The 22,403-nt window shown below is 40.0% G+C and overlaps 1 protein-coding gene and 1 pseudogene across 3 annotated transcripts in view; both read left to right on the forward strand.

Moving 5' to 3' along the window:
- The window catches only part of NRG4 (neuregulin 4), a 133,233-nt gene that overhangs the window by 33,526 nt on the left and 77,304 nt on the right, over positions 1–22,403 (forward strand). The gene's annotated exons all lie outside the window — the stretch shown is intronic.
- On the forward strand, positions 9,031–9,583 carry LOC308613819 (surfeit locus protein 1-like; annotated as a pseudogene). The gene has a single exon. The product of its transcript is annotated as a surfeit locus protein 1-like (transcript).

Below are 22,403 nucleotides of genomic sequence, written 5' to 3' on the forward strand. Positions count from 1 at the left end.
GGATTGCTGGGTCATATGGTAGTTCTATTTGTAGTTTTTTAAGGAACCTCCATACCGTTCTCCATAGTGCCTGTACCAATTCACATTCCCACCAGCAGTGCAAGAGTGTTCCCTTTTTTCCACACCCTCTCCAGCATTTATTGTTTCTAGATTTTTTGATGATGGCCATTCTGACTGGTGTGAGATGATATCTCATTGTAGTTTTGATTTGCATTTCTCTAATGAGTAAAGATGTTGAGCATCCTTTCATGTGTTTGTTGGCAGTCTGTATATCTTCTGTGGAGAAATGTCTATTTAGGTCTTCTGCCCATTTTTGGATTGGGTTGTTTGTTTTTTTGTTATTGAGCTGCATGAGCTGCTTATAAATTTTGGAGATTAATCCTTTGTCAGTTGCTTCATTTGCAAATATTTTCTCCCATTCTGAGGGTTGTCTTTTGGTCTTGTTTATGGTTTCCTTTGCTGTGCAAAAGCTTTGAAGTTTCATTAGGTCCCATGTGTTTATTTTTGTCTTTATTTCCATTTCTCTAGGAGGTGGGTCAAAAAGGATCTTGCTGTGATTTATGTCACAGAGTGTTCTGCCTATGTTTTCCTCTAAGAGTTTGATAGTGTCTGGCCTTACATTTAGGTCTTTAATCCATTTTGAGCTTATTTTTGTGTATGGTGTTAGGGAGTGATCTAATCTCATACTTTTACATGTCCCTAACCAGTTTTCCCAGCACCACTTATTGAAGAGACTGTCCTTTCTCCACTGTACATTCCTGCCTCCTTTATCAAAGATAAGGTGACCATATGTCCGTGGGTTTATCTCTGGGCTTTCTATCCTGTTCCATTGATCTATCTTTCTTTTTTTGTGACAGTACCATACTGTCTTGATTACTGTAGCTTTGTAGTATAGTCTGAAGTCAGGGAGCCTGATTCCTCCGGCTCCATTTTTTGTTCTCAAGATTGCTTTGGCTATTTGGGGTCTTTTGTGTTTCCATACAAATTGTGAAATTTTTTGTTCTAGTTCTGTGAAAAATGCCAGTGGTAGTTTGATAGGGATTGCATTGAATCTGTAGATTGCTTTGGGTACTAGAGTCATTTTCACAATGTTGATTCTTCCAATCCAAGAACATGGTACATCTCTCCATCTATTTGTATCATCTTTAATTTCTTTCATCAGTGTCTTATAATTTTCTGCATACAGGTCTTTTGTCTCCTTAGGTAGGTTTCTTCCTAGATATTTTATTCTTTTTGTTGCAGTGGTAAATGGGAGTGTTTCCTTGATTTCACTTTCAGATTTTTCATCATTAGTATATAGGAATGCCAGAGATTTCTGTGCATTAATTTTGTATCCTGCAACTTTACCAAATTCATTGATTAGCTCTAGTAGTTTTCTGGTAGCATCTTTAGGATTCTCTATGTATAGTAGCATGTCATCTGCAAACAGTGACAGCTTTACTTCTTCTTTTCCAATTTGGATTCCTTTTATTTCCTTTTCTTCTCTGATTGCTGTGGCTAAAACTTCCAAAACGATGTTGAATAAGAGTGGTGAGAGTGGGCAACCTTGTCTTGTTCCTGATCTTAGTGGAAATGGTTTCAGTTTTTCACCATTGAAGACGATGCTGGCTGTGGGTTTGTCATATATGGCCTTTATTATGTTGAGGAAATTTCCCTCTATGCCTACTTTCTGCAGGGTTTTTATCATAAATGGGTGTTGAATTTTGTTGAACGCTTTCTCTGCATCTATTGAGATGATCATATGGTTTTTTTCCTTCAACTTGTTAATATGGTGTATCACGTTGATTGATTTGTGTATATTGAAGAATTCTTGCATTCCTGGGATAAACCCCACTTGATCATGGTGTATGATCCTTTTAATGTGCTGTTGGATTCTGTTTGCTAGTATTTTGTTGAGGATTTTTGCATCTATGTTCATCAGTGATATTGGCCTGTAGTTTTCTTTCTTTGTGATATCCTTGTCTGGTTTTGGTATCAAGGTGATGGTGGCCTCATAGAATGAGTTTGGGAGTGTTCCTCCCTCTGCTATATTTTGGAAGAGTTTGAGAAGGATAGGTGTTAGCTCTTCTCTAAATGCTTGATAGAATTCGCCTGTGAAGCCATCTGGTCCTGGGCTTTTGTTTGTTGGAAGATTTTTTATCACAGTTTCAATTTCAGTGCTTGTGATTGGTCTGTTCATATGTTCTATTTCTTCCTGATTCAGTCTTGGCAGGTTGTGCATTTCTAAGAATTTGTCCATTTCTTCCAGGTTGTCCATTTTATTGGCATAGAGTTGCTTATAGTAATCTCTCATGATCTTTTGTATTTCTGCAGTGTCAGTTGTTACTTCTCCTTTTTCATTTCTAATTCTATTGATTTGAGTCTTCTCCCTTTTTTTCTTGATGAGTCTGGCTAATGGTTTATCAATTTTGTTTATCTTCTCAAAGAACCAGCTTTTAGTTTTATTGATCTTTGCTATCGTTTCCTTCATTTCTTTTTCATTTATTTCTGATCTGATTTTTATGATTTCTTTCCTTCTGCTAACTTTGGGATGTTTTTGTTCTTCTTTCTCTAATTGCTTTAGGTGCAAGGTTAGGTTGTTTATTCGAGATGTTTCCTGTTTCTTAATGTGGGATTGTATTGCTATAAACTTCCCTCTTAGAACTGCTTTTGCTGCATCGCATAGGTTTTGGGTCGTCGTGTCTCCATTGTCATTTGTTTCTAGGTATTTTTTAATTTCCTCTTTGATTTCTTCAGTGATCACTTTGTTATTAAGTAGTGTATTGTTTAGCCTCCATGTGTTTTTATTTTTTACAGCTCTTTTCCTGTAATTGATATCTAGTCTCATAGCATTGTGGTCAGAAAAGATACTTGATACAATTTCAATTTTCTTAAATTTACCAAGGCTTGATTTGTGACCCAAGATATGATCTATCCTGGAGAATGTTCCATGAGCACTTGAGAAAAATGTGTATTCTGTTTTTTTTGGATGGAATGTCCTATAAATATCAATTAAGTCCATTTTGTTTAATGTATCATTTAAAGCTTGTGTTTCCTTATTTATTTTCATTTTGGATGATCTGTCCATTGGTGAAAGTGGGGCGTTAAAGTCCCCTACTATGATTGTGTTACTGTCGATTTTTCCTTTTATGGCTGTTAGTATTTGCCTTATGTATTGAGGTGCTCCTATGTTGGGTGCATAAATATTTACAATTGTTATATCTTCTTCTTGGATCGATCCCTTAATCATTATGTAGTGTCCTTCTTTGTCTCTTCTAGTAGTCTTTATTTTAAAGTCTATTTTGTCTGATATGAGAATTGCTACTCCAGCTTTCTTTTGGTTTTCATTTGCATGGAATATCTTTTTCCATCCCCTTACTTTCAGTCTGTATGTGTCTCTAGGTCTGAAGTGGGTCTCTTGTAGACAGCATATATATGGGTCTTGTTTTTGTATCCATTCAGCCAATCTGTGTCTTTTGGTGGGAGCATTTAGTCCATTTACATTTAAGGTAATTATCGATATGTATGTTCCTATTCCCATTTTCTTAATTGTTTTGGGTTCGTTATTGTAGGTCTTTAACTTCTGTTGTGTTTCTTGCCTGGAGAAGTTCCTTTAGCATTTGTTGTAAAGCTGGTTTGGTGGTGCTGAACTCTCTCAGCTTTTGCTTGTCTGTAAACGTTTTAATTTCTCCATCAAATCTGAATGAGATCCTTGCTGGGTAGAGTAATCTTGGTTGCAGGTTTTTCTCCTTCATCACTTTAATTATGTCCTGCCACTCCCTTCTGGCTTGTAGAGTTTCTGCTGAGAGATCAACTGTTATCCTGATGGGGATTCCCTTGTGGGTTATTTGTTGTTTTTGCCTTGCTGCTTTTAATATGATTTCTTTGTGTTTAATTTTTGACAGTTTGATTAATATGTGTCTTGGCGTATTTCTCCTTGGATTTATTCTGTATGGGACTCTCTGTGCCTCTTGGACTTGATTAACTATTTCCTTTTCCATATTAGGGAAGTTTTCAACTATAATCTCTTCAAATATTTTCTCAGTCCCTTTCTTTTTCTCTTCTTCTTCTGGAACCCCTATAATTCGAATGTTGGTGTGTTTAATGTAGTCCCAGAGGTCTCTGAGACTGTCCTCTGTTCTTTTCATTCTTTTTTCTTTATTTTGCTCTGCAGTAGTTATTTCCACTATTTTATCTTCCACCTCACTTATCCGTTCTTCTGCCTCAGTTATTCTGCTATTGATCCCATCTAGAGTATTTTTTATTTCATTTATTGTGTTTTTAATCGATGCTTGATTCATCTTTAGTTCTTCTAGGTCCTTGTTAACTGTTTCTTGCATTTTGTCTATTCTATTTCCAAGATTTTGGATCTTGGAAATAGAATCTTGGATCATCTTTACCATCATTATTCTGAATTCTTTTTCAGGTAGACTGCCTATTACGTCTTCATTTGTTAGGTCTGGTGGGTTTTTATCTTGCTCCTTCTCCTGCTGTGTGTTTTTCTGTCTTCTCATTTTGCTTATGTTACTGTGTTTGGGGTCTCCTTTTTGCAGGCTGCAGGTTCGTAGTTCCCGTTGTTTTTGGTGCCTGTCCCCAGTGGCTAAGGTTGGTTTAGTGGGTTGTGTAGGCTTCCTGGTGGAGGGGACTAGTGCCTGTGTTCTGGTGGATGAGGCTGGATCTTGTCTTTCTGGTGGGCAGGTCCACGTCTGGTGGTGTGTTTTGGGGTGTCTGCGGACTTTTTATGATTTTAGGCCTCCTCTCTGCTAGTGGGTGGCGTTGTGTTCCTGTCTTGCTAGTTGTTTGGCATAGGGTGTCCAGCACTGTAGCTTGCTGGTCATTGAGTGAAGCTGGGTGCTGGTGTTGAGATGGAGATCTCTGGAAGATTTTCGCCGTTTGATATTATGTGGAGCTGGGAGGTCTCTTGTGGACCAATGTCCTGAAGTTGGCTCTCCCACCTCAGAGGCACAGCTCTGACTCCTGGCTCCTCAGTGTGGGATGATTTGTTGTCTATTCATGTGTTCCACAGATGCAGGGTACATCAAGTTGATTGCGGAGCTTTAATCCGCTGCTTCTGAGGCTGCTGGGAGAGGTTTCCCTTTCTCTTCTTTGTTCTCAAAGCTCCTGGGTCTCAGCTTTGGATTTGGTCCCGCCTCTGCGTGTAGGTCGCCGGAGGGCGTCTGTTCTTCGCTCAGACAGGAAAGGGTTAAAGGAGCAGCCTCTTCGGGGACTCTGGCTCACTCAGGCCGGGCGGGAGGGAGGGGCACGGAGTGCGGGGAGAGCCTGTAGCGGCAGAGGTCGGCATGACGTTGCACCAGCGCGCCGTGTGTTCTCCCAGGGAAGCCGCCCCTGGATCCCGGGACCCCGGCAGTGGCGGGCTGCACAGGCTCCCGGAAGGGCGGTGTGGACAGTGACCTGCGCTCGCACACAGGCTTCTTGGCGGCGGCAGCAGCAGCAGCCCCAGCGTCCCACGCCCGTCACTGGGCTCCGCGCGTTCAGTCGCGACTCGCGCCCGTCTGTGGAGCCCCTTTAAGCAGCGCTCTTAATCCCCTCTCCTCGCACACCAGGAAACCAAGAGGGAAGAAAAAGTCTCTTGCCTCTTCGGCAGCTCCAGAGTTTTCCCGGACTCCCTCCCGGCTAGCTGTGGCACATTAGCCCCCTTCAGGCTGAGTTCTCGCCGCCAGCCCCAGTCCTCTCCCTGTGCTCTGACCGAAGCCCGAGCCTCAGCTTCCAGCGCCGCCCACCCCGGCGGGCGAGCAGACAAGCCTCTCGGGCTGGTGAGTGCCGCTCGGCACCGATCGTCTGTGCGGGAATCTCTCCGCTTTGCCCTACCCAGGTATGTGGGGAGTTTCTTGCCTTTTGGGAGGTCTGGGGTCTTCTGCCAGCGTTCAGTAGGTGTTCTGTAGGAGTTGTTCCACGTGTAGCTGTATTTCTGGTGTATCTGTGGGGAGGAAGGTGATCTCCGCGTCTTACTCTTCCGCCATCTTACCCGGAAAACCTGTGTTCTCATTTTCTTGACAGTGCCTTTTGTAGAGCAGAGTTTTCTTTTCCAGCTTTATCAAGGCATTATTGACAAATAAAATTGTAATATACTTAAAGTATACAATGTGATGATTTGATATATGTGTGCATTGTGAAAGGATTTTCAAAATCGAGTTAACACATCCATCACCTCATATCATATTTACATTTTCTTAAAATGAGAGCCCTTAAGTTCTACTCTCTTAGCAAATTTAAGTTATACAATACTGTATTATCAACTATAGTTGCTTTGTTATACATTAGATCCTCAGACCTTATTATCTTACAACTGAAAGTTTATACCCATTTACCACCTTTCCTCATTTCCCCTACCCCCAGCTCCTGGCAACCATCGTTCTATTCTCTGTTTCTATGAGTTTGAGTTTTTAATTTAAAAAAACTTATTTTTAGACTCTACATATAAGTGATACCATGCAGTATTGGTCTTTCTCTGTCTGGCATATTTTACTTAGCATAATGCCCTCCAGGTTCATCCGTGTTGCTGCTAATGGCAAGATTTCCTTCTTCCTTTTTTTTTTTATTGGAGTATAGTTGCTTTACAATATTGTTAGTTTATACTGTACAGCAAAGTGAGTCAGCTTTACGTGTACATATATCCCCTCTTTTTTGGATTTCCTTCTCATTTAGGTCACCACAGAGCACTGAGTAGAGTCCCCTGTGCTATACAGTAGGTTCTCATTAGTTATCTATTTTATACATAGTATCAGTAGTGTATATATGTCAATCCCAATCTCCCAATTCATCACACCACCACCACCTGCCCCACCCCACCCCTGCTTTCCCCCTTGGTATCCATACGTTTGTTCTCTACGTCTGTGTCTATTTCTGCTTCATAAATAAGATCACCTATACCAATTTTTTCAGATTCCACATATATGTGTTAATATACGATATTTGTTTTTCTCTTTCTGACTTACTTCACTCTATTACAGTCTCTCGGTCCATCCATGTCTCTACACATGACCCAATTTCATTCCCTTTTATGGCTGAGTAATATTCCATTGTATATATGTACCACATCTTCTTTATCCATTCGTCTATTGATGGAATTTAGGTTGCTTCCATGTCCTGGCTATTGTGAATAGTGCTGCAATGAACATTGGGTGCATGTGTCTTTTTGAATTATGTTTTTTTCTGGGTATATGCCCAGTAGTGGGATTGCTGGGTCATATGGTAGTTCTATTTTTAGTTTTTTAAGGAACCTCCATACTGTTCTCCATAGTGGCTGTATCAATTTACATACCCACCAACAGTGCATGAGGGTTCCCTTTTCTTCACACCCTCTCCAACATTTATTGTTTGTAGATTTTTTGATGGTGGCCATTCTGACCACTGTGAGGTGATACCTCACTGTAGTTTTGATTTGCATTTCTCTGATAATTAGCGATGTTGAACATATTTTCATGTGTTTGTTGGCCATCTGTATGTCTCCTTTGGAGAAATACCTATTTAGGTCTTCTGCCCATTTTTGGATTGGGTTGTTTATTTTTTTGATATTGAGCACATGAACTATTTGTATATTTTGGAGATTAATCCTTTGTCAGTTGCTTCATTTGCAAATATTTTCTCCCATTCTGAGTGTTGTCTTTTTGTCTTGTTTATGGTTTCCTTTGATGTGCAAAATCTTTTTAGTTCAAAAAGCTTTGTTTATTTTTTGTTTTTTGTGTTTATTTTTGTTTTTGTTTTCATTACTCTAGGAGGCAGATCCAAAAAAATATTGCTGCAATTTATGTCATAGAATGTCCTGCCTATGTTTTCCTGTAGGAGTTTTATAGTGTCCAGTCTTACATTTAGGTCTTTGATCCATTTTGAGTTTATTTTTGTTATGGTTTTAGAGAATATCATATAATATCAATTATATGAGGAATCTAAAAAATGATACAGGTGAACTTATTTACAAAACAGAAATAGACTCACAGATACAGAAGACAAACTTATTGTTACCAAAGGGGAAAAGGGGGAGGGATAAATTTGGAATTTGGTATTAACAAATACAGACTACGATATATAAAATAGATAAATAACAAGGACCTACTATATAGCATAGGGAACTATATTCAGTATCTTGTAATAACCTATAATGGAAAAAAATCTGAAAAAGAACAGATACATATATGTGTAACGGAGTCACTTTGCTGTATACCTGAAACATTGTAAATCAACTATACTTCAATAAAAAAATAAAAGTTAAAAAGATAGTGATTATTATTGACCTGCTGAATTCAGTAATAGCTCTGGATTTGAGCAGGAGGTAGAAAGAGCTTTGGAAAGGATGTCTAAGAAAATGAAAGAAGACTACATGTAATAAATAGTATGATTAGGAAGCTGAATATCTGAGGGCTGGGGCTGCAGGCCACAAGGCTAGGGCTGTTGCTGTGCAGGGTGGGCACCAGGCCGATGTCATCAGGAGGAACATTCTTGGAGTTGTCCTGTGCCCAGGTGAGGACTCATCCAGGTATGCCCTATGTACCTAGGAAAAGCTGCCCTGTCCCTGCCCTCCACTTTGCGCAGGAGGGTGGGTGAGTATGGGCATTGCAACACGCTCTGGAACTGCTCCCTGAGCCTGTGAATCAGGCCCTGTTTGCATGCCCACTCTGGTTAGCACTCTGTCCTCATGAAAGCCCCAGGGCTGGCTCCTCCCGCACTCCTGTATCATACACTTGATTGTAGACACGCAGTAACTTCCTCTGCCACCTTGGGCTAATGCCGGGCCAACCCAAGACTCCAACCCAGGTGTCTAGGATCCTAAAGGAAAGCATAACTAATCATCACAGTTTGCATGTTCCTCCCAAGTGTTGGCCTAGAGACCCAGTAGGTGTGGCAGCTCTTAAGCCGAAGCAACTGCCACAGAAACAGAAGACGACTCCTTTCTCTAGTGGTTTCTGCTTCTCATTCCTATTGCTATCTTTGGCCCAGGGACATGGCAGGTCCAACGTCAGAAGTGGAAGCTAAAGTTGATCACAGAGCTAGTCTAGAGTGGTGGCCAAGCCCATCTCACTGCCAGCAGACCCAATGGAACTGAAAAATCTGGAGTACAGGCCAGTGAAGGTCAGGAGGCACTTTGACCACTCCAAGTTGCTGTCATGATGTTTTGGACCATGGTGAACCCTGCCCAGGAGGCTGGCCTACTGGCTCTCTTTGTTCGGTGGTGCTACCTTTTTACTGTGCTGACCTGGGAATTACCATCCTGCTAAACAGGCGGTTTGTGCCCAAGAAGAAAGTGAATCCTGAAACATGGGGTAAAGGACAGATTGAGGGAGAAGTGGACCTAGTTGTGATGGTGAGGCTGACAGAAACCAGGAAGCCCTTTGTCTCTGAGAATAATCCAGACAGGAACCACTGGCATTACCATGACCTGGAGACCACGTCCAGGCTCCCAGGTGCAGACCCCATTTTCACTGATGCTGACCTCAGAGCACAGTTCTTAAAAGACCTATTGGAGGGCAAACTAGAGTCACTCTGAGGAATGAGCACCTGCAGTACATCATTCACCTGGTACAGACTCTGTGTAGCCACGTCATACCTGTGGTTTAAGAAATTCCTACCTTGGACTCCTGGTGTGTGAAGAGATTAGCTGATGAGCCCTGTCCCTGAATAATTAGGAAGTCACAGAGTAAACATTTCAAGAGATTTGGTTTTATGCTGGATCATGTGCTATCGATATAAATAAATCTGTACACTACAAAAAAAAGCAGCTGAATATTTGAGATGTTATGATAAAGCACATTATTTTTCAGTCGTCTCGCCCGCCCCCCAAAAAGAAGGAAACTCTAAACTCTAAAGCTGTGCAAAAAAAACAAGATACAAATAAGATGCAAATTTAAATGTAGCATGATTTTAATCAACCTAGAGTTTAAGAAAAGAGAATTTATTTTATCTTGCTTTTGGGAATATTATCTTATGAATGGCCCAGCTATTGTGACACTGAAACAATAGAAGGAAATGTTATTCTTTCACACTGCATGGATCTACTGTGAATACTATTTACAGTTATATTGACAAAACTGTAGTTTATTGGTTTTCAAGTTTTACATCTAGAGGCAAAGTTATGAAAACACTTAATTAAGGTCACAGATGAGAATGTAAATGTTAAAAACCTTCATGATGTAAGAGTCAAGGTATAGCTGCTAAGGCAGAAAGAGGAAGTGGGGAGAGAAAAGGTGGAAGCAAAGTTAGCAGTACAGTTACTTATTTTACATGTTAAGAAGTTAGTCTGTGAATTGACTCAAGTTCATTGATGAGGACAGAAGTATGAGTATATTATTTAAAATTACAGATATAACAAAGAGAAGAAATAGATAATAGTGTAACTTATCAAACATTCAAATTAAAGAGGTAGAGGGTAGTGTAAGAGAGCTGAAGCCTCATCTTTCATCGCTGGGAGTTAGATGTTGTCTAGAGTGCTAAATCTAGAAATAGAGAGGATAAGCATTTTGAATTATGGAAGAAGAGCTTGCCATTGGTCATATTTGTTCTTCTCTTATTTCTCTGATAATTTCTTAATGGGCTCCTTCTCCAGCCATTAAATGTTGATATTTTCCAGGGATTAGTCCACGGCCTCTGTCTCACACATGTGCACACTCTGAGCTAATGACTTCAGCAACCACCTGTGGAATTTGAGTCCCAAATCTCTTATCTCTAACCTCATTCTTATCATACATGCAAGATCTGTATTTTCAGGCATTTCCTTCTACATGTCCCAGTAACATTTTAAATATAACATGTCTCGAGAGAAATCACTATCTTACTCATGACATCTGTTTTGGTATTCCTTTATTTTGTTTTTAGCAGCTTTATTGAAGCATAATTTGTATACCATAAAGTGCACCTATTTTATATTTTAGCTCTATCAAATTTGCGACCACCTCAACAATCCAATTGTAGAATATTTCCATCATTCTAAAAACATCCTTTATGCTCATTTGCATAATTTCCTTTTCCCAGCCCCAGTCCCAAGCAATCATTAATCTATTCCTGTCTCTTTTGATTTGCCTTTTCTAAAGATTTCTTATAAATGGAATCATACCATATGTGGTTTTTATGACTGGCTTCTTTCACTTAGCATGTTTTGTTTTAATTATTTTTAAACGTAAAGTATATTTTATTGGTTATAAATGTCTAGGTTCAAAATTCTTTACCTTTAACACTCCAAATGTTATCCCATTGTCTTCTTTTTTTTTTAACATCCTTATTGGAGTGTAATTGCTTTACAATGGTGTGTTAGTTTCTGCTTTATAACAAAGTGAATCAGCTATACGTTTACATATATTCCCATATCTCCTCCCTCTTGCATCTCCCTCCCACCCTCCCTATCCCACCCCTCTAGGTGGTCACAAAGCACCGAACTGATCTCCTTGTGCTATGTGGCTGCTTCCCACTAGCTATCAGTTTTACATTTGGTAGTGTATATAAGTCCATGCCACTCTCTCACTTCATCCCAGCTTAACCCTTCCCCCTCCCCGTGTCCTCAAGTCCATTCTCTACATCTGCGTCTTTATTCCTGTCCTCCCCCTAGGTTCTTCAGAACATTTTTTTTTCTTTTTATATTCCATATATTTTTGTTAGCATATGGTATCTGTTTTTCTCTTTCTGACTTACTTCACTGTGTATGACACACTCTAGATCCAGCCATCTCACTACAAATAACTCAGTTTCATTTCTTTTTATGGCTGAGTAATATTCCATTGTATATATGTGCCACATCTTCTTTATCCATTCATCTGTTGATGGACAGTTAGATTGCTTCTATGTCCTGGCTATTGTAAATAGAGCTGCAATGAACATTTTGGTACATGGCTCTTTTTGAATTATGGTTTTCTCAGGGTATATGCCCAGTACTGGGATTGCTGGGTCGTATGGTAGTGCTATTTTTAGTTTTTAAGGAACTGCATACTGTTCTCCATAGTGGCTGTATCAATTTACATTCCAACCAACAGTGCAAGAGTGTTCCCTTTTCTCCACACCCTCTCCAGTATTTATGGTTTGTAGATTTTTTGATGATGACCATTCTGACAGGTGTGAGGTGATACCTCATTGTAGTTTTGATTTGCATTTCTCTAATGATTAGTGATGTTGAGCATCCTTTCATGTGTTTGTTGGCAATCTGTATATGTTCTTTGGAGAAATGTCTGTTTAGGTCTTCTGCCCGTTTTTGGATTGGGTTTTTTTTTTTTTTTTTTTTTTTTTTTTGCAGTACGCGGGCCTCTCACTGCTGTGGCCTCTCCCGTTGCGGAGCACAGGCTCCAGACACACAGGCCCAGTGGCCATGGCTCATGGGCCCAGCTGCTCCACGGCATGTGGGATCTTCCCGGACCGGGGCACGAACCCCTGTCCCCTTCATCGGCAGGCGGACTCTCAACCACTGCGCAACCAGGGAAGCCCTGTTTGTTTTTTTGATATTGAGCTGCTGGTAAATTTTGGAGATTAGTCCTTTGTCAGTTGCTTCATTTGCAAATATTTTCTCCCATTCTGAGGGTTGTCTTTTTGTCTTGTTTATGGTTTCCTTTGCTGTGCAAAAGCTTTTAAGTTTCATTAGGTCCCATTTGTTTATTTTTTTTATTTCCATTTCTCTAGGAGGTGGATCAAAAAGGATCTTGCTGTGATTTATGTCATAGAGTGTTCTGCCTATGTTTGCTTCTAAGAGTTTTAGACTGTCTGGCCTTACATTTAGGTCTTTAATCCATTTTGAGTTTATTTTTGTGTATGGTGTTAGGGAGTGTTCTAATTTCATTCTTTTACATGTAGCTGTCCAGTTTTTCCAGCATCATTTATTGAAGAGGCTGTCTTTTCTCCATTGTATGTTCTTGCCTCCTTTGTTGTAAGTTAGGTGCCCATATGTGTGGGGGTTTATCTCTAGGCATTCTATCCTGTACTATTGATCTATATTTCTGTTTTTGTGCCAGTACCATACTGTCTTGATTAATGTAGCTTTGTAGTATAGTCGGAAGTCCAGGAGCCTGATTCCTCCAGCTCCGTTTTTCTTTCTCAAGATTGCTTTGGCTATTTGGGGTCTTTTTTTTTTTTTTTTTTTCGGTGCCTGGGCCTCTCACTGTTGTGGCCTCTCCCGTTGTGGAGCACAGGCTCCTGATGCACAGGCTTAGCGACCATGGCTCACAGGTCTAGCTGCTCCGCGGTATGTGGGATCTTCCCAGACTGGGGCACGAACCCCCATCCCCTGCATTGGCAGGCGGACTCTCAACCACTGCGCCATCAGGGAAGCCCTATTTGGGGTATTTTGTGTTTCCATACAAATTGTGAAATTTTTTGTTCTAGTTCTATGAAAAATGCCAGTGGTAGTTTGGTAGGGATTGCATTGAATCTGTAGATTGCTTTGGGTAGTAGAGTCATTTTCACAATGTTGATGCTTCCAATCCAAGAACATGGTATATCTCTCCATCTGTATGTATCATCTTTAATTTCTTTCATCAGTGTCTTATAGTTTTCTGCATACAGGTCTTTTGTCTCTTTAGGTAGGTTTATTCCTAGATATTTTATTCTTTTTGTTGCAATGGTAAATGGGAGTGTTTCCTTAATTTCTCTTTCAGATTTTTCATCAGTAGTATATAGGAATGCAAGAGACTTCTGTGCATTAATTTTGTATCCAGCTACTTTATCAGGTTCGTTGATTAGCTCTAGCAGTTTTCTGGTAGCATCTTTAGGATTCTCTATGTATAGTATCATGTCCTCTGCAAACAGTGACAGCTTTACTTCTTTCCCGATTTGGATTCCTTTTATTTCTTTTTCTTTTCTGATTGCTGTGGCTAAAACTTCCAAAACTATGTTGAATAATAGTGGTGAGAGTGGACAACCTTGTCTTGTTCTTGAACTTAGAGGAAATGGTTTCAGTTTTTCACTATTGAGAATGATGTTGGCTGTGGGTTTGTCATATATGGCCTTTTTTATGTTGAGGTAAGTTCCCTCTGTGCCTACTTTCTAGAAGGTTTTTATCATAAATCGGTGTTGAATTTTGTTGAAAAGCTTTTTCTGCATCTATTGAGATGATCATATGGTTTTTCTCCTTCAGTTTGTTAGTATGGTTTATCACATTGATTGATTTGTGTATTTTAAAGAATCCTTGCATTCCTGCGATAAACCCAACTTGATGATGGTGTATGATCCTTTTAATGTGCTGTTGGATTCTGTTTTCTAGTATTTTGTTGAGGATTTTTGCATCTATGTTCATCAGCGATATTGGCCTATAGTTTTCTTTCATTGTGACATCTTTGTCTGGTTTTGGTACCAGGGTGATGCTGGCCTCGTAGAATGAGTTTGGAAGTGTTCCTCCCTCTGCTATATTTTGGAAGAGCTTGAGAAGGATGGGTGTTAGCGCTTCTCTAAATGTTTGATAGAATTCACCTGGTGAAGCCATCTGGTCCTGGGCTTTTGTTTGTTGGAAGATTTTTAATCACAGTCTCAATTTCAGTGCTTGTGATTGGTCTGTTTATATTTTGTATTTCTTCCTGGTTCAGTCTTGGAAGGTTGTGCTTTTCTAAGAATTTGTCCATTTCTTCCTGGTTGTCTGTTTTATTGGCATATAGTTGCTTGTAGTAATCTCTCATGATCCTTTGTATTTCTGCAGTGTCAGTTGTTACTCCTCCTCTTTCATTTCTAGTTCCATTGATTTGAGTCGTCTCCCTTTTTTTCTTGATAAGTCTGGCTCATGGTTTATCAATTTTGTTTATCTTCTCAAAGAACGGGCTTTTATTTTTATTGATCTTTGCTATTGTTTCCTTCATTTCTTTTTCATTTATTTCGGATCTGATCTTTATGATTTCTTTCCTGCTGCTAATGTTGGGTTTTTCTTGTTCTTCTTTCTCTAATTGCTTTAGGTGTAAGGTTAGGTTGTTTATTTCAGGTGTTTCTTTTTTCTTGAGGTAGAATTATATTGCTAGAGACTTCCGTCTTAGAACTGCTTTTGCCACATCCCATAGGTTTTGGGTCATCGTGTTTCCATTGTCATTTGTTTCTAGGTATTTTTTTGATTTCCTCTTTGATTTCTACAGTGATCTCTTGGTTATTAAGTAGTGTACTGTTTAGCGTCCACATGTTTGTATTTTTTACAGATTTTTTTCCTGTAATTGGTATCTAGTCTCATAGCGTTGTGGTCAGAAAAGATACTTGATACGATTTCAGTTTTCTTAAATTTACGAAGGCTTGATCTGTGACCCAAGATATGATCTATCCTGGAGAATGTTCCATGAGCAGTTGAGAAGAAAGTGTAATCTGCTGTTTCTGGATGGAATGTCGTATAAATATCAATTAAGTCCATCTTGTTTAATGTATCTTTTAAAGCTTGTGTTTCCTTATCTATTTTCATTTTGGATGATCTGTCCATTGGTGAAAGTGGAGTGTTAAATTCCCCTACTATGATTGTGTTACTGTCGATTTCCCCTTTTATGGCTGTTAACATTTGCCTTGTATATTGAGGTGCTCCTATGTTGGGTGCATAAATATTTACGATTGTTATATCTTCTTCTTGGTTTGATCTCTTGATGATTATGTAGTGTCCATCTTTGTCTCTTGTAATAGTCTTTATTTTAAAGTCTATTTTGTCTGATATGAGAATTGCTACTGCAGCTTTCTTTTGATTTCCATTTGCATTGGATATCTTTTTCCATCCCCTCACTTTCAGTCTGTTATGTGTCACTAGGTCTGAAGTGGATCTCTTGTAGACAGCATATATACGGGTCTTGTTTTTGTATCCATTCAGCCAGTCTATGTCTTTTGGTTGGAGCATTTAATCCATGTACATTTAAGGTAGTTATCAATATGTATGTTCCTATTAACATTTTCTTAATTGTTTTGGGTTTGTCATTTTAGGTCTTCTCCTTCTCTTGTGTTTCCTGCCTAGAGGAGTTCCTTTAGCATTTGTTGTAAAACTGGTTTGGTGGTGCTGTATTCTCTTAGCTTTTGCTTCTCTGTAAAGGTTTTAATTTCTCTGTCGAATCTGAATGAGATCCTTGCTGGGTAGAGTAATCTTGGTTGTAGGTTTTTCCCTTTCGTCACTTTATATATGTCCTGCCACTCCCTTCTGGCTTGCAGAGTGTCTGCCAAAAGATCAGCTGTTAACCTTATGGGGATTTCCTTGTATGTTATTTGTCGTTTCTCCCTTGCTGCTTTTAATATTTTTTCTTTGTATTTAATTTTTGATAATTTGATTAATATGTATCTTGGTATGTTTGTCTTTGGATTTATCCTGTATGGGACTCTCTGTGCTTCCTGGACTTGATTGACTATTTCCTTTTCCATATTAGGGAAGTTTTCAACTATAATTTCTTCAAATATTTTCTCAGTCCATTACTTTTTCTCTTCTTCTTCTGGGATCCCTATAATTTGAATGTTGGTGCGTTTAATGTTTTCCCAGAGGTCTCTGAGACTTTTCTCAATTATTTTCATTCTTTTTTCTTTATTCTGCTCTGTGGTACTTATTTCCAGTATTTTATTTTCCACATCACTTATCTGTTCTTCTGCCTCAGTTATTCTGCTCTTGATTCCTTCTAGAGAATTTTTAATTTCATTTATTGTGTTGTTCATCATTGTTTGTTTGCTGTTTAGTTCTTCTAGGTCCTTGTTAAACGTTTCTTGTATTTTCTCCATTCTATTTACAAGATTTTGGATCATCTTTACTATCATTATTCTGAATTCTTTTTCAGGTAGACTGCCTATGTCCTTTTCATTTGTTTGGTCTGGTGGGTTTTTACCTTGCTCCTTCATCTGCTGTGTGTTTCTCTGTCTTCTCATTTTGCTTAACTTTCTGTGTTTGGGGTCACCTTTTCGCAGGCTGCAGGATCGTAGTTCCCGTTTTTTTTGGTGTCTGCCCACAGTGGCTAAGGTTGGTTCATTGTGTTGTGTAGGCTTCCTGGTGGAGGGGACTGCTGCCTGTGTTCTGGTGGATGACGCTGGATCTTGTCTTTCTGGTGGGCAGGACCATGTCCGGTGGTGTGTTTTGGGGTGTCTGTGACCTTATTTTGATACTAGGCATCCTCTCTGCTAATGGGTGGGGTTGTGTTCCTGTCTTGCTAGTTGTTTGGCATAGGGTGTCTAGCACTGTAGCTTGCTGGTCATTGAGTGGAGCTCGGTCTTAACGTTGAGATGTAGATATCTGGGATAGCTTTCACCGTTTGATATTACGTGGAGCTGGCAGGTCTCTTGTGGACCAATGTCCTGAACTCGGCTCTTCCACCTCAGAGGCTCAGGCCTGACACCTGGCCAGAGCACCAAGACCCTGTCAGCCACATGGCTCAGAAGAAAAGGGGAAAGAAAAGGAAGAAAGAAAAATTTAAAAAAATAAAGTAAAGTTATTAAAAAGTTTTTAAAAATTGTTAAAAATTAAAAAGTAATTTAAAAAAAACAAAGAAAGAAGAGAGCAACCAAACCAAAAAACAAATCCACCAATGATAACAAGTGCTAAAAACTATACCAAAAAAAAAAGGACAGACAGAAATCTAGGACAAATGGTAAAAGCAAAGCTATACAGACAAAATCACACACAGTCCGCCACCTCAATTTTGGGATGATTCTTTGTCTATTCAGGTATTCCAGAGATGCAGGGTACAGGAAGTTGATTGTGGAGATTTAATCCCCTGCTCCTGAGGCTGCTGGGAGAGATTTCCCTTTCTCTTCTTTGTTCGCACAGCTCCTGGGGTTCAGCTTTGGATTTGGCCCCGCCTCTGCATGTAGGTCACCTGAGGGCATCTGTTCTTCGCTCAGACAGGATGGGGTTAAAGTAGCAGCTGATTAGGGGGCTCTGGCTCACTCAAGCCGGGGGGAGGGAGGAGTACGGAATGCGAGGTGAGCCTTGGCAGAGGCCAGCGTGACATTGCACCAGCCTGAGGCATGCCGTTTGTTCTCCTGGGGAAGTAGTCCCTGGATCACAGGACCCTGGCAGTGGTGGCGTGCACAGGCTCCCGGGAGGGGAGGTGTGGATAGTGACCTGTGCTTGCACACAGGCTTCTTGGTTGCTGCAGCAGCAGCCTTAGAGTTTCATGCCCGCCTCTGGTGTCTACACTGATAGCCGTGGCTCGTGACCATCTCTCAAGCTCATTTAGGCGGTGCTCTGAGTCTCCTCTCCTCGCACACCCCAAAACAATGGTCTCTTGCCTCTTAGGCAGTTCCAGACTTTTTCTCAGACTCCCTCCCGGCTAGCTGTGGTGCACTAGCCCCCTTCAGGCTGTGTTCATGCACCCAACCCCAGTCCTCTCCCTGGGATCTGAACTCTGAAGCCGAAGCCTCAGCTCCCAGCCCTGACCCACCCCGGCAGGTGAGCCAACAGGCTTCTCAGGCTGGTGAGTGCTGGTCGGCACCGATCCTCTGTGCGGGAATCTCTCTGATTTGCCCTCTACATCCCTGTTGCTGCGCTCTCCTCTGTGGCTCCGAAGCTTCCCCCCTGCCAACCTCCATCTCTGCCAGTGTAGGGGCTTCCTAGTGAGTGGAAACTTTTCCTCCTTCACAGCTCCCTCCCAGAGGTGCAGGTCCCGTCCCTATTCTTTTGTCTCTGTTTTTTCTTTTTTCTTTTGCCCTACCTAGGTACGTGGGGAGTTTCTTGCCTTTTGGGAAATCTGAAGTCTTCTGCCAGCATTCAGTAGGTGTTCTTTAGGAGTTGTTCCACATGTAAATGTATTTCTGATGTATTTGTTGGGGGGAAGGTGATCTCCACATCTTACTCCTCCGCCATCTTGAAGGTCTCCCCCCACTTAGCATCTTTATGAAGTTAATTCATGTTGTAACATGTACCAATACTTCATTCCTTTTTACTGCTGAGTAGTATTCCATTGTATGGTTGTACCACATTTTGTTTATCTATTCATCAGTTGATGGACATTTGAGTTGTTTTCTAGCTTGGGGCATTATGAATAATGTTCTAAGCATTACACTCCTATCTTTGTGTGGACCCATATTTCCATATCTCTTGGATACATTTATGGCAAATTTATGTTTAACTTTTTAAGAAACTTTCAGATTTTTTTGCAAAGTGACTGTACCATTTTACAGTCCCACCAGCAATGTTTGAGAGGTCTAGTTTCTCTTTGTTATTGTCTGTCATTTTTATTATAGCCATTCTAGTAAGGTGTGAAATGGTATCTCATTGTGGTTTTTTTTTTTTTTTTTTTTTCTTTTTGCGGTATGCGGGCCTCTCACTGTTGCGGCCTCTCCCGTTGCGGAGCACAGGCTCCGGACGCGCAGGCCCAGCGGCCATGGCTCACGGGCCCAGCCGCTCCGCGGCATATGGGATCCCCCCAGACCGGGGCACGAACCCGTATCCCCTGCATCGGCAGGCGGACTCTCAACCACTGCGCCACCAGGGAGGCCCTCATTGTGGTTTTAATATACATTTCCTTAATGGATACGGGCCTCTCACTGCTGTGGCCTCTCCCATTGCGGAGCACCGGCTCCGGATGCGCAGGCTCAGCAGCCATGGCTCACGCGGCCAGCCGCTCCGCGGCATGTGGGACCTTCCCAGACCGGGGCACAAACCCGCATCCCCTGCATCAGCAGGCGGACTCTCAACCACTGCGCCACCAGGGAAGCCCTCTTCACTATTCTTTTTTTTTTTTTTTTTTTTTTCTTTTTGCAGTATGCGGGCCTCTCACTGTTGTGGCCTCTCCCGTTGCGGAGCACAGGCTCCGGATGCGCAGGCCCAGCGGCCATGGCTCACGGGCCCAGCCGCTCCGCGGCATATGGGATCCTCCCAGACCAGGGCACGAACCCGTATCCCCTGCATCGGCAGGCGGACTCTCAACCACTGCGCCACCAGGGAGGCCCCACTATTCTTGATTGTTAAAATATCCTCCAAATAATTTTCTCTGATACCAGTTCCTTGGCAGGTTGCAATCTAGTTTCCACACTGCTATCAAAATGAATTTTCTAAAATGTAGATGTGATCATGCCACTTCTTTGCTAAAAACCTTTCAAGGTATCCCTATTGCCTTTCAGATAGAGTCACTATTTGAACCCTGCTTATTTGACAAGATCTATTCTTACCACTCCTTCCCCCACCATCCTATCCTGTTATGAACTCATGTACACTCCACACACATACTCTGCACACATCCTGACCTGCAATCTACCTGCAGTTATCTGAATACATTAGGATTTTCTTTCTTCTGTGCCTTTGAACATGCTGTTACCTCTGTCTAGAATGTTCATCCATCTCTGTTTACAAACTCTTACTCATTCTTCAAGGCTCAGCACAAATAAAACTCCCTCTTGGAATCTTTCTCTGATTCTCCTTAATAGTTAAGCTTTGTTTTTGTGTGTGTTATTATAGTGACATAAATAGGTGTCTTTGAGACTATATTTGGTTGAATTGCATGAAATTATCATTTTAAGCCCAATTATCATTTTAAGCCGAAATATGGTTTATATGTCAGCCTACAACATTTTTGTAGTTACCTCTTTTTGTTCATGTGTCTATCATTTGTTAACAACAGCAGACCACTTACAACATATTTGTTGATAGATGCATGAACAAATAAATTATTCTTAAAGACCATGGCTTTTATTTAGAGTGAAAAGTCAACTTGAAAAACATTAGGTCTTCTTCTTTAGAATCATGTAGCCTCAAAAGTTAAGTTTATTTGTATTGTGTGAAAAATTATTAATACCAAACCAACTGCCATGATATGCCTCCTAATAAATACATCTTTAATATCCTGAATGAAGTCACAGATTATTATCTCTCACATACAATTTAGTAGTCATTTTCATGTTAGTGGACAGCATCATAGTTCCATAGTTCAAATCAAATAATAAAGGTTACTGATTTTTCATAAAAATACCATTTTAAAATCAAAACACTGTAAGCTAACAAAATTTTATATATGTGTGTGTATATATGTATGTGTGTGTATGTATAAGATTGTAACTATGTAAAAATTGCCTTTGAATGTGGAAGATAATAGTAATGAAAAGTATTGTTCTCAGAATATGAATTATATGAGATTATTTTAATATTTTCTTAAAAGGGCAAATGTACTCGTTTCCATGTTTTACATCAAACAAGGAGTCACATCTGAATTGTGGTTTTAGAAAAGATAACCATCTGAATGGTTAGCATACTTTAGGTAATTACGTGCTGAAGAACCCCGTACTTCATTTTAAACAAAATTGTAGTTTTTGTCAATATTTTAAGTTATTTATGATTTTTAAACCTCATAGCTTCCCTTAATGCATGTATTACAGCTTTGTTATAGTTTGCAGATGGTTATATTGCCATCAGTATTAGTCATGTTCAGTGATTATATTCACTTCATATTGCACATGGCATTGTACACGTGCTGTATTGTAACTATTACCTTCTTTCAGTTTTATAAGTACTTCAAATCACCATTTGTATAAACGTTATGTGTTTTGTAAGGAAATTCCTTTTTTAAAAAAACCCCAGGGAACGCTTGCCCACTAACTCCATATTCAAATTCCTCTTCTTCACAAAGTTGTACAACACTTTGGAATTATTCAGACATGCAGAGATAAATTAGAAGTCTAAAGAATGTAGTTTACTTTATAACTTAAAGAATTGGACAGGGATTTGAGAGCGCAGCTTTTAGTACAACTTCTTTCCTAAATAAAATTCTGCTCCATTTGCAACTCTGAACATGTGGACTGAAAGGGGTGGTTCCCTTGGCTGGAGCCTGACCTCTGTGCACACCTTGGTCTTTGTCTCCACTGCGCCCACGCTGCACACTGCAGCCATATAAATCAGATTTTTGACGTGTTATAAAGGGCAAGGCACAGCTGCTGCAGACTGCATTGTTCAAAAACTTTTGAAACGCTGCATATCCAACAAAATTTATTGTTTGTATGAATGTGAGTTTTTATTGAGGTAAGCCTTGTTTCTTTAGAAAAAGAAACTCATATGATGAGCCAGTGATTATTTCAAATTAAATAGGTTTAACTTCTGTCTTTCTCTCTGTCATTGCTTGTCTGTTTAAGAAAGAGTGACTGGCTTTGAGAGAAGGCCTTAATTATTACACCTGTGTTAATAGGAAGTTGTTGATTGAGATTTCTGTTACAAAGTCTTTCTGCTTAAGTCAGGAGTGAGTCTCTTTTATAAAAAGAAATTGAGAACATGTAATCATAATGTAAGTATAAATCTGTCATCTTTTCAACTGTATTTTGTAATTCCTTTGTTTCTGTTATAGCAGATAACTTCATATATAGCTACTTTGCTTTGCTAGATGCCAGATATTTTTTAAAAGGCATTTGTATATTGGTAAATGTAATGTGCAATCTACAGTAAATTTGAAAGTATTTTTATAAAATTTTTAAAGTTTCTATAGAAATGCAAACCTTTTAAATGCAGTTACTTTTTTTCTATAGTGTGTTTTTTGGCCATTTTTAATAAACTGAAAAATAGAAAGTTGTTCTGTTAAAGTCAAATTAGAAAC

The sequence above is a fragment of the Mesoplodon bidens genome (genome assembly GCF_964165515.1).
Source record: "Mesoplodon bidens genome assembly, chromosome: 3".
NCBI classification, from domain to species: domain Eukaryota; kingdom Metazoa; phylum Chordata; class Mammalia; order Artiodactyla; family Ziphiidae; genus Mesoplodon; species Mesoplodon bidens.